This window comes from Haliotis rubra, unplaced genomic scaffold (genome assembly GCF_003918875.1).
Source record: "Haliotis rubra isolate DU_JTF1 unplaced genomic scaffold, ASM391887v1 Scf130, whole genome shotgun sequence".
NCBI lineage: Eukaryota > Metazoa > Mollusca > Gastropoda > Lepetellida > Haliotidae > Haliotis > Haliotis rubra.
In genome coordinates, this window is record NW_025765226.1 from 1,219,745 (window position 1) to 1,237,265 (window position 17,521).

Below are 17,521 nucleotides of genomic sequence, written 5' to 3' on the forward strand. Positions count from 1 at the left end.
TTTAACATAAAATAGATACAAGGCAACAGATTTTACAGTGTCTACATTAGTATTCTTGAAAAGATTTGCTAAAGGATATAGAGTATAAGGCTTTTTAACACATTTTGTAATAAACCTCTCTCTTACAAATGAACAGTACATGAGATTCATCTTCAATATAGGTAAGACCTTTAGATTTACATGACGTACAACATCTTTGATTATAATCAGTGTTGTTATAACGCCCAGTTTCTACAGCTATTTTAAAATTACTACACCTTAATTGTGCTAATACAGCTCTTAAATGTGTAGAAAGGTTAAACGATAAATAACGTTCAACATTTAACGCAGATTTAAAATACTGATAATAGTTGCATTTGGGGATATTACTCAGGGAAGAGTACCAGGACTGTTTTAAATTATCTGATAATCTTTGTTTAATTAAGCTTATAAACATCTTTACATCACCAACATCTTGGCTCAACCAAACATATCCAAAACCAAAATTAAAAAGAAGACTTTTAACTTTTGATGCCCATGTTGTTCTACCACTATCATCTAATGACTTAAGCATAAGGTGGCTTTGAAAAGGCAATCTGTCATGAGGAAGTTGTAACAATCTACACCAATATTTGATTACACGGGCCATATAATTAAACTGCAGGGGCAATCTGCCACATTCACCCAGGGCCATGGAATTACAAGATGACCTATTTATTTTAAGATACTTTTTACAAAAATCAAGCTGTACCGATTCAATACTTTTACAATAAGAAGTTCCCCATATTTCTGAGCCATAGCATAATATTGGTGTGATCAATGCATCACAAATTTTGAATAAATCTGTACAGTTAATGTTTCCGTATTTCTTTTGAAAGTGATTAACTGATAAAATTGTCTTTCTAGACTGAGATGATAAACACAATTGTGCCCTGGACCAAACAAGCTTTGGTGTAAATATAATGTCAAGATATTTAAAAACAGATACTGTTTCTATTTGTTCCCCATTAAAATACCACTTTTCATAAGATCTAAGAGGCCCTCCATTTCTGAAAACAACCACTTTTGTTTTCTTAAGGTTTACTTTCATTCCTGTTTCCTTGCAAAATAATTCAAGGGCATTTATCTTTTTCTGCAATTGAATACAAGTGTCTGAAAGAGCCGAAACATCATCCGCAAACATAAGGGCATAAACATTATTGAAAACAGCAGTGATAAATATTCCCTTACCACCTTCACTTTGCATAATTGTGCATAAATGATTAATAAATATTATAAATATCTGAGGGCTTAAAATGCATCCCTGGCGGGTACCCACATTACAAGAAAATTGTTTAGAAACTCCCTCCGGGGTTCTAACACAGGCACAAAGTGAATTATACATACATGTGATAATATCTAAGAACTTTCCATCTAATCCAACCTCCAAAGAGAATCTATAAGTATATCATGTTTAAGAGTATCGAAAGCTTTTGAAAAATCGATAACAAGACAATAAAATCTGCCCTGTTTTTTACATGAATATTTCTGTATGACAGCCTGAAGTGTAAAAATGTGGTCTGTTGTAGAATAGTTTTCCCTGAAGCCAGCCTGATATTCACAAATGATATTATTTAAATCACACCAGATTTTAATCTATTATCAAGAATTGATGTAACTAATTTACAAAGGGAGTCAATGAGCGATATACCACGGTAATTATCGGGGTCGTTTTTGTCGCCAGATATTAACAAATGTAAATGTCATCATAAGCATAATGAGTGAGTGAGTGAGTGAGTGAGTGAATATTAATATCGAACAATTTAATTTATATCAATATAAAAACAATGAATTGAGAAAATAAAAACCTGTCATCGAAGGACAGTAAAACTACAAGAATATCACAGCTCTTAGTTTAAAACTAGTACGCTATCATAAAAATATATCACTATAGACAAAAATACAATATAAAACCGGTCTATAGATCACCAGCAACCTCTGCTGATCACCACACTAGGGACCATGGGGACTTCCAGTACTTTGGCAGCCTGCATGGACCCTAGCTGGATTTACACCATCCCTTCAGCCACTGGTGATTGTAGTCAAATTTAGCCATTATTTAAAACAACAATTATTCTACGATTAAAAGTATGTAGGTCGAAACTGACCTACAGTTTTGGGACTTATGTATCCTCTCAGGAGGACAATAATTTTACAATGCTCTACCCCCCTTAGTTGGTTTTATTTCATATAATTTATTGATACCTACTTGGGTGTCTCACTTCTTTTGCATCAGATCACGGATGTAAGTTCTAATGCTAGCTTTGTTATCAGAGTATGGAATAGAAGTGGTGTCACAGATTTGTTGAGTGCTACCATAGCAGCAAGATCGGCCATTGTGTTCCCAGAAATGCCAACGCGGCTGGGTAACCAACAGAGGACGATGTGGTATTGGCCAGTAGCAAGATCATTTTATAATTCAATAATTTCAATTTTAAAGTGGATGTTTTTAATCACCTGAAGGCACGAAAGAGAGTCTGAAAAGGTTATATATTGTTTGTATTTAGGGTGATTTTAATATACTTTAAGGCTGTTAATATGGCATTTGCTTCGGTTGTAAACATTGAGCTGTGCTCTGGTAATCGATAAGATATTGTTCACTGCGCCACCATCCTTGGACCCATCTGTAAATAAGGATTTGTATGTATTATATTTGTTTTTAAATTGAATAAATTCTTGTTTATACTGTAATTCATTAGTTTCTGATTTTTTAAATGATGTTAAGGTTAGGTCGACTTGGGGTCTAACCATTTGCCAAGGAGGAAAAGAAAGAAGACGGGAAGGAGATATATTTGCAAGATCAATGCCAGCAGCAGGAATGAATGGCTTGATTCTTATCCCAAGAGGTGGAACAGAATTTCTATCATACAGATCCTCATAATGAGGATTAAAAACACTATTGTGCGCAGGATTGGATTCATCAGAATATAGCATGGTGATGCATTGTAAAGATAATTTGATACGGCGAAGTTTTAAAGATGGCTCATCAGCCTCGATGTAGAGACTGTCAATGGGCGAGGTTCTGAAGGATCCAAGACGAAGTCTTAGACCTTGGTGGTGACAGAATCTAATAGCTTAAAGTTGCTTTTACAGGCCCCACCATATACGATGGAGCCGTAATCAAGTTTCGATCGGACCAGTGATCTACATAAGTGAAGGAGGGTAGTTTGGTCCCCTCCCCACTTTGAATTAGAAACAAACAAAAGTCGAGTGCTTTCAGGCATTTGGTTTCAAGGTATTTGATATGTGGCCGAAAGGTTAAATGCGAGTCAAAGATGAGACCAAGGAATTTAGCTTCCTTCACAACTTTAATGGGTGTGCCATTTAATGATAATTCGGGGTCTTTATGAGGTTTGTATTTCCTACAAAAATGTAAACAATTTGTTTTGGATTTAGTCAATTTAAACCAGTTTTCCAGACACTATCTATGGGTTTGTTGAGACAAATTCGTAACTGTCTCTCAATAGTTCGCATATTTTTACCACGGCAAGAAATAATAAAATCATCCACGAAAAGGGATCCGTCAATTGAATCGCTTAAAACCTTTGAAAGACTGTTTATTTGAAAACTAAATAGCGTGACGGACAAAATACTGCCTTGTGGGACACGCTGATCCTGATTGTAATTATCAGACAGGTTTGAACCCACTCGGACTTGAAATTGCCGGTCGGTTAAAAACTGTCATATAAATAGAGGCAAACGACCTCGCAAACCAAAATAATGTAAATCCTTTAAAATGCCATGTTTCCAAGTAGTATCATATGCTTTCTCAAGATAAAAAAAAAATTGATACTGCATGTTGTTTAGCTATAATAGCATTTTTGACAAATGATTCTAAGCGTACTAAATGATCAATTGTACTTCTATTCTTCCGAAAACCACATTGAATATTTGTAATGAGGTTATTGGGTACCAGATACCAAAGTAATCTGTTATTTACCATTCGTTCCATGGTTTTACAGACACAGCTGATTAAAGATATCGGTCTGTAATCGGAAGGATCAGTATAATCCCGGCCAGGTTTTGGTACGGGGATTTCATGGGCATTACGCCATGAATGAGAAAAAAATCCAGACGTCCATATTTTGTCAAATATATCTAAACGTGTGACCAAAAATGGTTCAGGCAAATGTTTCAGCTGATAATGGATATTGTCATCACTCGCTGCAGTGTCATGAGCTTGCTCAAGAGCTCTGTATAGCTCATGTAATGAAAACACTTAATTATAGTCACCATTATTTAATTCAAAATTAACTTTTGTCTTTTCCTGTTGTTTCTGATATCTCTGAAACTCAGGAACATAATTTGCCGATGAAGAATTTTTGGCAAGAGTTTCGCCAATTTTATTTGCAATTTTAGATTTGTCAGTCATTAAAGTATCACCATCATCTTTAAGATGGTGAACAGTAGATTTTGAACCTTTTCCTTTTATTCTCTGAACCATGTTCCATACTTTAGACATGGGCTTGCGTGAATTAATTTTGGAGACATAGTTCCTCCAAGATTGCCGTTTGTTTTGTTTGAAGGTACGACGTGCCTTCGCATTGAGTATTTTAAATTTATTTAAATTGTGGATAGTTGGGTGATGGCGGTGATAATTCTCTGCCTCTTTCCTCGCTTTCTGGCTTGCCTACAATCTGTATTAATTCATTGTTTCCGTAGATGTGGAGTAACAGAAGACTTTGGTATACACGCATCAGCTATTTCATTTCAAACGTCAGATAAAACTTGAATAGGATCAGCAATATCACTGAAACATTCGAATCTTAGTTTAGATGTGCATAAAGATTGAAATAAGGACCAGTCTGCCTTGGAAAAATCCCACCTTGTATATAAGATGGAGAATCAGATGGATAATTTTCTGATAGGATAGTTGGAAAGTGGTCACTTCCACAGAGGTCATTATGGACTGACCAATCAAATTCATTGAGGAGATTAGAGTCTGCAAGAGACAAATCCAGAGAAGAGTAGGTGCCGGTTGCAGGATGTAGATAAGTGCTTGAATCGTCATTGTATATACATAAGTCATTATTTGATATAAAATCTTCCAGTATTTTGCCTTTACAGTTAGTGTTTGTACCACCCCAGAGGGGGTTATGGCCATTGAGATCACCCATTATAATGCAGGGTTTCGGAAGTTGATCATAGAGAGCTTGAAGATCAGACTGCTGGAGTGTTGAAGAAGGCGGAATATAAGGAGAGCATATGGTAAAGGTAACGTGAAGAGTGAGTCTGACTGCAACGGCTTGGAGATTAGTTGTAAGTGCTACAGGACTATGCATAACATCCTGCTTAACAAGTTTTGAAGATCCTCCGGTGACCTGGAGGTGAAAAATAATGATATGTATCGAACTGACGTAAATTAAACATATCTGTCTATTTCAGATAGGTTTCCTGAAGACAGAATGCTGAAGGTGTAAAGGCTTGGACTAATAGCTGTAATTCATTGAAATTAACTTCCTAGTCCTCTACAATTCCGCTGTATAATATTTTTGGAAAAAAAATATTTTTGGGGTGGGTTGATTGGGGATCTACCCCGCACTTTCTTGGAGAGCGACAAGCTATGTGCCCTTTGGTGGATGCTATCAGACACATCCATATCCTCTAGTGACCCAAACTTATTATACATTTTTATCTTATCTGACCCTTTGGGTGCTCGAATTGGTTTTGAAGTCTCTGTTCTTGATTTGATTTTGGTCTTTCCGAGTTGTTTCTCATTTCTTTCAGGTTGAGAACGAATTTGTGAAATAGGAGACGATTGTTCCTGCGAGAGGTTCTGCTGTTCAGGAAGTAATTTCGTCGTCTGAGTGGACTGATCAGGAGACAAGCGTTTGGGAGTGTCAGAGTTTACCCATGTCTGTGTCTGTGTCAGAGTTTACCCAAGTCTGTTTGGCAGGAGTGTGAGGAAGTAATTATATTTATTGGTGAAGTACTTTCTTTATGGGTTGTTTCGGTTGATGTGCTGGCCATACAGGCATAGGTGTCATTGTGTTCTGTAGATTGAACAAACTTTATTGTTTCAGCAAAGCTGATATTTCTGGTATATTTAACCCTGTTTATTTCCATCTGCTTTTTCCACATGGGACAATCTTTAGAAAAGGATGAATGACTTGCAATCACAATCTTCTGTTACATGTGTATTCTCAGCACAGTGAGCACATATAACAGACAATGTGCAATTATTCACACCATGTCCGTACTTTTCGCATTTAAAACACCGCAGAGGACTGGGAATGTACACATCAACGTGACGGACAATATGTTTTACTTTTAGGACAGTGCGAGAGTACTACAGTGTAAGACCAACTGTCATTCACAGCCAATATGTTTTACTTTTACGACAGTGCCAGAGTACGACAGTGTAAGACCATCTGTCATTCACTGACAATATGTTTTACTTTTACGACAGTGCGAGAGCACGACATTGTAAGACCAGATGTCATTCACAGCCAATAAGACATTTTAATACCATTATCGATAGCATAGTGTGAAAAGTATAAAATGCATAGTATGCATCTATGTTCGCTGCTAAACATCGGGAATCGGACACTTATTATTACTACCCGTGAAGATTTGGGTCAGAATTGGTCTTCGGTAACCCATGGTTGTCGTAAGAGGCCACTAACGGGATCGGGTGGTCAGGCTCGCTGACTTGGTTGACAGTAAAGTTGACACATGTCATCGTATCCCAATTGCGTAGATCGATGCTCATGCTGTTGATCACTGGATTGTTTGATCCAGGCTCGACTATTTACAGACCGTCGCCATATAGCTGGAATATTGCTGAATGCGGCGTTAAACTAAACTCACTCACTCTCATCAAACCTGTTATTGTTACTGGAAACCATACGTCCCATGGCCAATGTACACTATGACCTTTAACTGAAATGAAGAGATGCTGGATATATTAACCTTGCAAAAACTTGCATTCAAAGATTCTGTCTATCGTGTTTGCTTCTCCTCCTTGTACTTCAACCGTCTTGGTAAATCTCCTTCTTCCTTCGTTTCCTTGACATCTGCTGTAGCTGTTTTCACCCGTGAAGATCCAGGTTAGAATTGGTCTTGTCGTGAGGCGACTAACGGGATCGCGATCGGGTGTTCAGGTTCGCTGACTTGGTTGACACATGTCACCGTATCCCAATTGCGTAGATCGATGCTCATGACGTTGATCACTATATTGTATGGCCCAGACTCCATTATTTACAGATAGGTGTAATATTGCTGAGCAAACAACACCAACCAAATGTGAACACATTGCTGGATGTCAATTTAATTCAATTCATTTTTGTGAAATTTGTAGGAAGGAAATTTGGGCATGGCGCAGGTATCCGTGCGCGCACGTGTTGTGTTCAGAGGGTATCTGCAAAAGCATCTGTTGTATAGAACATTTTTGGGAAATGCTGGAAAGCAGTTTTTTAAATTTGGGGAAAGGACATTTAGGCATGGCGTCGATATCCGTGCGCGCACCTGTTGTGTTCAGAGGGTATCTGCAAAAGCATCTGTTGTATAGAACATTTTTGGGAAATATTAGACAGCATTTTTGTGAAATTTTGGGGAAGGACATTTAGGCGTGGCGTCGATATTTGTGCGCTCACTGATGCTCCATTACTAAAGAGTTATTAGCACTCTTATTGGGCCACGGAATTTGCATAATTTTTAGAAATGAACAAAACAAAATTATGAACGTTAACCGATGTGTAAAAGTGTGCCGATTCAATCTCGTGCATGCTTTGGTCTCTGAATGTAACCTGAAACTGAAATGTGCAAACATGGCGTATGTTTAAAATTAAATCATTTAAAGTGATCAAATCTTTGACACGATCATATTTTCTGACGGAGGCCGCAACGATCAGTTTGACAGAGATGCGTCCTTTTACACGCCAGTAGCCGTTGGAATTAGATTGGATTTAGAATTCTAGATTCTAATCGTTTATAACCTTTTTTGGAACTAAATTATATGTACAGTAAGTTCACGTCAGTTCCACTCGCTCACGCAATAAGCAAAACATCGGATACAGTTGTATAACTTTAATCATTAGGTGGAGACGTTTCTCTGCATGCTTTGAGACATGCAATAATTGTATTTTCCTTTGAAGGAGAAGCCGAACATTTTATATCTATTACCACAAAACATTTGTTTATTGTAATCAAGTCGTCATTTTTTGTTTGCGATTCGAACCCACAATGCAAGACACTAAAACATATCCCAAATTTCAAATTTTGTCGGAAATATGTAAACACGCATTATGTAATAGTCATCCCAGATTGCAGCAGGAGAAACTACACTACTAGATGTATCATATAATACTTATTAATATTAATATATATATATATATATATATATATATATATATATATATATATATATCCATCCAATATATATATATCCAGTTAAATGACATGGTCTCAAAATTCATGACTGGTTATTGTACTAAGTTGTGCAATAGAACGGAACGAAACTAGGCTGTTGTGTAATCAATGTTTTGACTTGACAATCTTCCATGTAAACCATCCCGAAATCCTATGTACTCTTAATTATATATTTGTACGTCTTGTATCGAGTACCCCGGCTTTAGGATAATAAAAGTTCTGTTCTGTTAGACTTTGTACAGTAAACTTATGAATACTATATAGACAATTAAGGGAGAGGGTTTGCCTAGTAGATAAAGCGTTCATTCATCACACCGAATGCTCGGGTTCGATTCCCACATGAACATTTAATGTCAGGACCATTCTGATGTCACCCGCCTTTCTATGTCTGGAATTTTGCTAAAAAACAACGAGGTACCACTGTGAGCGAACTAACTCAGTGACCACCGTTCCACACGAAAATATGATTTCCGACGCCAATTAGACAGGTCACACATTACGTCAGTGTCATGGTTACGTGGGCCATGGGGTAGCCTAGTGGTTAAAGCATTCGCTCGTCACGCCGACGACCCTGGTTCGATTCCCCACATGTGTACAATGTGTGAAGCCCATTTCTTTGGTCCCCCACCGTGATAATGCTGGAATATTTCTAAAAGCGGCGTAAAACCTCACTCACCCACTCACCCAAACCCACTCACTCCCCCAAACTCACTCACTCACAACAACATGTAGAGTTGTACTGCACGAAAGATGTCATAAACAATAACAGCTATGATTTTATCCTGACTGCAGTATCAATACACCACCTATATATACTTCATTGGACGTCACAAGAACAGCACGTCTAATATGTTATTCTGACGTCATGTGACAGGACAAGGTGACGTTATCTCTCGTTACACCTACAAACGCCACATGGGATCTTGGGCTGTGATGCTATATTGTATACACGTCCATATATGACGTTATACACGTTATACACGGAGTGTTGTGTTTATTTACGTGACGTCACGTTCTCTGACTAACACAACTCTCACCGTAACGACCCTCGAGAGCGTTATTCCACTTGAGGGCACTCCGAAATGGCATCCTTCTCCTCCACGCCGGAAGAACGTAATAAAAGCCAGATAATTGGCACCGTGCCTACAAACACACTGGCATGATCTCTGTATAATCATTGAAAGCTCTGGAAGCAACATTTTATGGTAATATACGCCAACGATTCTCAATAGCTCCACCTGGTGCACGTTTACGTCTGGAATTCAAAAATCCTGAATCATTGTGGAAACGGAACATGAATATTTGGGCTAGCGAGTTCGATCAGTATCGCGTTGGGGGCATATGTCGATACCTCAGACGACATTAGGAGAAGGAGTTGTGACAGCCTTGAACCTTCATCAGAAGGGATTCCCTGAGAACATGTTCGCATTCTACAGGATGACATTCCGCAGCGCACCGTGACCTATGAAGTTGAGCATCACAGCATCCTGGTTCCCGGGCCTCTCATTAGTTATACAGAGGCCCGAGAACCAGGATGAGCATCACAGAGGCTTGGCTCATCATCGCTTGTGACATTTTTGGGAGAAGCTCGTATGGAGAGAAGCCATGACTTGTGTATTTCAAATAAATAAAAGACTAAATAGTACTTATATACAATCCTGGTGAAAAATTTGCGTGATCCCTATCTTTGATCGAATACTTTGTGCTGGGTATCTCAAGACAGACTTCACTAGATTCCACCCGAAGAAAGAATGTGTAACCTCTGTGAGTGTGATGTTGGCGATGAATTTCATTACATATTTCTCTGCCTTTTTTTCAAACATCATCGGAAAACTTATATCCCAAACCATTATGTTAAACACCCAATGTGTTAGAATTTAACAAATTGTTAAACCAATTAGTGTTTTTTAAAAAAAAATGTATAATAATGCCATCATGGAAACTGTAAACCGAAACATAAGTCTCATTAACCAATTCAGACAATGACCTACTTTTCAGCCGATCCGAATTTTCTCGAGTGAAAGTGAAAAGAGACACTACAAACTACCATGGTTACACAGAATTCCAATTCCTTGTTTCATAAGAAAATGGTATTTACAAATTAATTTTAAATTTAAAGTTTAAAAATATTGTATTTCTATATTTGATGTGGAGGTTCAGGCAGCATATCGTTAACTAAGACGTCACAGACTGCCCCTGTTTGAAGAGGTCGTACAGTGCTTCACAATTCATCTGGCTCACTGTTATGTGTTCTTTGAGCTTATTAAATGTATTTTTGTAATGTATAATGTGATTGATATAATATTAAGTCCGTGCCAGATCACTTAAGTTTTCTAGCGACCGAGCTTCGTTTTGAGCTTTCCACGATTTCCAGATTTCTGTTTGTCAGAGCACGCTGTACGACATGGCACGCTGCACGACGTGTTTGCAAGGGTTAGATGGAGAGTAGTGTTGCAATATACAAGTGATTAGATGTATCAAATAATACTGATTATGTCTAAGGGGCATGGTGGGCGAGCTGGTTAAGGCGCCAGGCTAGTGATCCAGCGAGGTTGTGCACTTAAAAGAACCCACGAATCCGTTGGTATATGACCAAATGGTGGCCACATGAATACGTGCAAACACCTAGTTGCGGGTACAGCAACGTGCAGTGAACATGGACAAAGTACTGTGACTATGTGTCCCAGTCCACCCAGCTGTGAATGGGTACCTCGTTAGGATGAGAAAGCCACAATAACTCGGTGCGCCTAGTGGCAGCAAGAGTTGTATACTCCCCAGGGAGTGGAGACTAATAATACGATGTGCCGTTGAGATTGACATCCAATGATCAAGGGAAAAAATACCAGCGCCTTGAGCATGCACTAGTTGCGTGGATATGTGCGCTATATAAATATCCAATAATAATAATAATAATAATAATAATATGTCTGGAATTGCTAAAAATTGCGAGGTACCAAATCGCCTGCACACAATGTCAGCGAACTAATTCATTCAGTGACCACCGTTCCACACGCCAATTAGACAGGTCACACTTTACGTCAGTGTCATGGTTACGTGGGTCATGGGGTAGCCTAGTGGTTAAAGCATTCGCCCGTCACGCCGAAGACCCGGGTTCGATTCCCAACATGGGCACAATGTGTGAAGCCCATTTCTGGTCCCCCGCCGTGATGATGGAATATTTCTAAAAGCGGCGTAAAACCTCAAGCGGCGTAAAACCTCACTCACTCACTCGCTCGCTCGCTCTTCTTCAACCTCCATACCCGTGAAGTTCCGGGTTAGAATTGATCTTCAGTAAGCCATGCCAGTCGAGGCGACTAACGGGATCGGTTGATCCTCGTTGGTTGATTTGGTTGACACATCTCATCTTATCCCAACTGCGTAGATCGATGCTCATGCTGTTGATCACTGGATTGTCTGGTCCAGGCTCGATTATTTACGTCACGATATGGCTGAGATATTGCCCATGTGACGTTAAATATTAACTCACTCACTCGATTATTTACAGACCGCCGCCATATAGCTGGAATATTGCTGAGTGCGGCGTAAAACTAAACTAACTCACTCACTCTTGACCCTCGACACACCAGTCCAGCCACGATAAGTGTACTTAACACACCTATGACGTCACCCTATTCACCTGGACGTCTGGTTTCTCTGTATCCGTGCCAACATTTATCTTTGAACCACCTTCCAAGTAATGTACATTATGAATTGACTGAACTATTTTGTTTTGACAATAAAAATATTCCAAATTTCAAATTTTGTCGGAAATATGTGAACCCGCATTATGTAATAGTCCAGCAGGAGAAACCACGCTAAAGCAGATTTGAATGAGATTGTTCTAGCATGAAACGGCTGACTGACTGAGTTTGGTTTTACGCCGCTTTTAGCAATATTCCAGCAATATCACGGCGGGGGACACCAGAAATGGGCTTCACTCATTGTACCCATGTGGGGATTCAAACCCGGGTCTTCGGCGTGACAAGCCAACGCTTTAACCACTAGGCTAATCCACCGCCCCTGCAGACAAGGGAACAAGTTGCACAAGGTGTACATGGCCCTTGAAGTGTTTGGATATATCGTGTCAGAATCATTTCACATATCTAACAGGGGGGGCACAACAGCATGCAAAAAATCAACTAATTCAGCGTGACACGGAGTCAACAATGCATCACATTGAACACACCGGTGTCAACATTTGTCTGACTGACTGACTGAGTTTGGTTTTACGCCGCTTTTAGCAATATTCCAGCGACATCAAGGCGGGGGACACCAGAAATGCGCTTCACACACTGTGCCCATGTGGGGATTCGAACCCGGTGCTTCAGCGTGACGAGCCAACGCTTTAACCACTAGGCTAATCCACCGCCCCTGCAGACAAGGGAACAAGGTGTACATGGCCCTTGAAGTGTTTGGATATATCGTGTCAGAATCATTTCACATATCTAACAGGGGGCACAACAGCATGCAAAAAATCAATGAAATGGATTTGCTTCAAAGGTGTATTAATACAAAATGTGTAGCGGTTCTGTACATTGAACTCTATTGAAATACTAGCCCCATAAAGAAACTGTGCATTGTCAAATTATTATCCCAGTTGATAAGTACGATAACAGACCCGTGAAGATCCGGGGTAGAATAGGTCTTCAGCAACCCATGTGCTTGCCATAAAAAGGCGACTATCTTGTCGTAAGAGGCGACTAACGGGATCAGGTGGTCAGTTTCGCTGACTTGGTTGACACATGTCATCGGTTCCCAATTGCGCAGATCGATGCTCATGCTGTTGATCACTGGATTGTCTGGTCCAGACTCGATTATTTACAGACCGCCGCCATATAGCTGGAATATTGCTGAGTGCGGCGTTAAATTAATCACTCCTCACTCACTAAATTACGATGTGGCACATATAAACTTTAATGGAGGGATCATTAGAGATCATAACAAGTCGGGAGAATTTCAATTGACAAGTCAATCACACGAGTCCACAAGCGGGACTCAAACGACCATGTCAAAGCTCAATAACGGGTCCACCATCGGCATTGAGAACAGCAGTGCATCAACGACGCATAGAGCCTATCAAACGTGCAAGGAAGGCTTGTGAGATGTCACGCCAGATTCTCTCAAGTTCTGTTGCAAGGTCAAGGACGTTATCTGGCGGATGAGGAAGACGGCGTAGACGTCGATCCATCCCCCAAACATGCTCTATCGGGGAGAGATCGGTGAATTTGCAGGCCAAGGCAGTAAGTCAACGTTGTGGTGTTGCAAGAAATCCATAGCAACCCTTGCCGTATGAGGGCGGGCATTGTCCTGTTGGAATGGTAACCCAGGGCCATGACGTTGCAGAAAAGGAATTGCCACAGGTCGAAGAACCTGATCCCTGTAGCCCACACCAGTTAAGTTGCCCTGAACAATCACCAAAGGAGTTCTTTGGCGTGCTTTTTTTCCACCCCAAATCATCACGAAACCACCACCAAAGCGATTCCTCTCCAAGACACAGGCCTGTGCATAACGTTCTCCCACGCGTCTATAGGCACGTCGACGTCCATCACTATGTGAAATGTTAAACCTGGACTCATCTGTAAAAACAACATTTCTCCATCAAAACAAGGGTCTGCGGACATGATTTCGGCACCACATTCGGCGAGCTTGGCGATGACTTTGTGTCAGGATAGGCCGTATGGCGGGACGTCGTGGTCTGATCACGTGATTAATAAACACATGCTTGACCTAATACGGAATAGTACAATGAACATGGATAGCATGACATTTGTATAGAACACCAAGATAAACAGGTAGTTTGAAGATTATCAGTAGTATTTAACAGTGATTAATAAACACATGCTTGACCTAATACGGAATAGTACAATGGACATGGATAGCATGAAATTTGTATAGAACACCAAGATAAACAGGTAGTTTGAAGAGTAGTCTCTCGTACAGACCCTGAAGCAAATATATCCAAGAAAGCCCATGCAAGTCTAGAAAATGTGGCAAGTCTCGATTTCCTCAGTCTGAGGGCTCCTTTTTATTATATATATATTTTTTTACTATGAACGTTTTTTTCAGTAAAATATGTTCATTTCAGAGACTAGTTGTTAGTCTATTTGAAGAGTATCAGTAGTATTTAACAGTGATTAATAAACACATGCTTGATCTAATACGGAATAGTATAATGGACATGGATAGTATGAAATTTGTATAGAACACCAAGATAAACAGGTAGTTTGAAGATTATCAGTAGTATTTAACAGTGATTAATAAACACATGCTTGACCTAATACGGAATAGTACAATGGACATGGATAGCAAGAAATTTGTATAGAACACCAAGATAAACAGGTAGTTTGAAGATTATCAGTAGTATTTAACAGTGATTAATAAACACATGCTTGACCTAATACGGAATAGTATAATGGACATGGATAACATGTACTTTGTATAGAACACCAAGATAAACAAGTAGTTTGAATAGAACTCCCAGTTATACAGGTAGTTTGTATAGAACACCAAGATAATCAGTCAGTGTGTATAGAACACCACGTCAATCAGGTAGTGTGAATAGAACACCAAGTTGTACAGGTAGTGTGTATAGAACACAAAGATAATCAGTCAGTGTATATAGAACACCACGTCAATCAGGTAGTGTGAATAGAACACCAAGTTGTACAGGTAGGGTGTATAGAGCACCAGGATAATCAGTCAGTGTGTATAGAACACCACATCAATCAGGTAGTGTGAATAGAACACCTAGTTGTACATGTAGTATGCGTAGAACACCAAGTTGTACAAGTAGTGTGCATAAAGCACCGTGTTCTACATGTGGTATTTATAGAACATCAAATTGTACAGGTAGTGTGCATATAACACTAAGTTGTACAGGTCTACGAACCTAATATCGACTCACCTCCTCCCATTTACAGCGAAAACAAATTAGATATATTTTCTCTAACTGAAAATGAAGTCTATGATATCCTGCTGTGTTTAGACACATTGAAAGCTAAGGGTCCTGATAATATCAGCAATAAATAATTAAAAGTTTTAGCTCGGCCTCTTCATAGACCCGTTACGAAGCTATTTAATTTATCCCTAAAACATTCTCAATTTTCCATCTGGAAATATTCGGCAGTTGTCCCTCTTCACAAAACAGGAAGTGTGCACGATTGTAAAAATTATAGGCCCGTTGCTCTATCTTGTTGTTTGGCTAAAGTAATTTAAAAGTGTATATTCAAGCATGTTTATAATTTCCTTATGGATAATGATATCATATCGAAACACCAGTCTGGATTTGAACCTGGGGACTCCACAGTGTACCAATAACTGAACTTTATCACGTTTTATCAAAGGCTCTAGATGAGGGTAAAGAAGTCCGAGCTGTATTTTGTGATATCAACAAGGCCTTCGATCGTGTTTGGCACGATGGTATCAAAACTTGAATCCATAGGAATAACTGGAAAACTATTGCTTTGGTTTGAAAATTATCTTAGTGATAGAAAACAGTCAGTTGTCATTAATGGCCACAAATCAAGTCCAAAATCTGTATTAGCTGGTGTTCCTCAAGGCTCTGTCTTGGGGCCACTATTATTTCTCGTCTATGTAAACGATTGAACAAATGGAATAGTAAGTAACGTTAAACTCTTCGCTGATGATACTTCCCTATACTTAGTAATTGAAGATCCGTTTCAGACTCAGACATTACTTAGTAATGACCTGGAACGTATTTCAGACTGGGCTAGCAAGTGGCAGGCTAATTTCAATCCTGAAAAGACAGAAGCTATGTTATTCTCCAATATGACTTATGCAAGTCCGAAACTTCAACTAACACTTAATAATACTGAGAGGTCTGAAGTTTGTGAACATAAACAGCAGGGGTGGAAATAACCCATTGCCCGACGTCCGAGTCCAGTGGGGTTTTTTTCTGTCGGGCAAGCAAATTTGTATATCACACTGTACCGGTGTCCAGTTGACTTTCCAATGTAACTTATGTTGTTTATTTAAAAAATCAACAAGAAAACGGCCAGTATAGTGGAAAAATTATCAGGGCAAGTGATTTTACATGTGCCACTGTACCGGAGTACACTAGCAATTTTAAAGTTATTTCCACCCCTGTAAACAACTTGGTCTGATTTTACAAGATGATGGAAAATGGCAGAAACATATTGATTATATACTAGCCAAAGCAAGTCCACTAATAAATTGTCTGAGAAGTTTGAAATACAGGCTGAACAGAATATCGCTTGAAACTATGTATAAATCATTTATGTTGCCTATCTTTGACTACTGTGATACCATCACCTGGGATAATTGTACCAAGGAGCAGGCTCATCTGATAAAAAAGCTACATCTAGATGCCCTTAGGACTATCTCAGGTGCAGTGAGAGACACAAGTCACGAAAAACTCTATGCTGAGACAGGATGTAGTTCCTTAGTCGAAAACCGCCACTATCATAAATTACGCATCTTCTACAACATGGTAAATGGGTGAACTCCACAGTATCTCTCAATGTGGGTACCACCAAATGTTTCTAATCAAAGCCGCTATAATTTGCGAAACTCCGATAATCTGTGTCTTACTTTAATAATTCTTTTCTCCCATCTACTGTTAAGGCATGGAATTCGCTAGATGTCAATATTAGAAATGTTGAGTCATTATCAAAATTTAAGAAATGTATATCTTGTGACATGACATTATCCCCAACATTTAAAAATTATATATCGTATGGTCCCAGGCGAGGTCAAATTCTTCTCTGTCGTTTGCGCCTGGGCTGCCGTGATCTTAACTCTCACTTGTTTGATAGATGTTTGTCAGACAGCCGAACCTGCCCCTGTGGAAACATTCGAGAGGATCCTTTCCATTATTTCCTTCAGTGTCCTCTATATCATTTAGATGAGGTTTAGATTTAATAGATACTTCTTTCAAACTAATATAAGTTTACATGCTATTCTAAGCGGCGATGAATCTTTGTCCCAGTATGAAAACGAATTGATAGTAAAATCGGTTTATAATTTCTTAAATGACACCAACCGTTTTCCATAAATTGTGGTACCATATGCTGTACTTAGTTTGAAATTATTGATTTTTTTATTTCCACAAATGTATTTATAAACTCTTTCTTTATAAGATTATGTTTAGGAG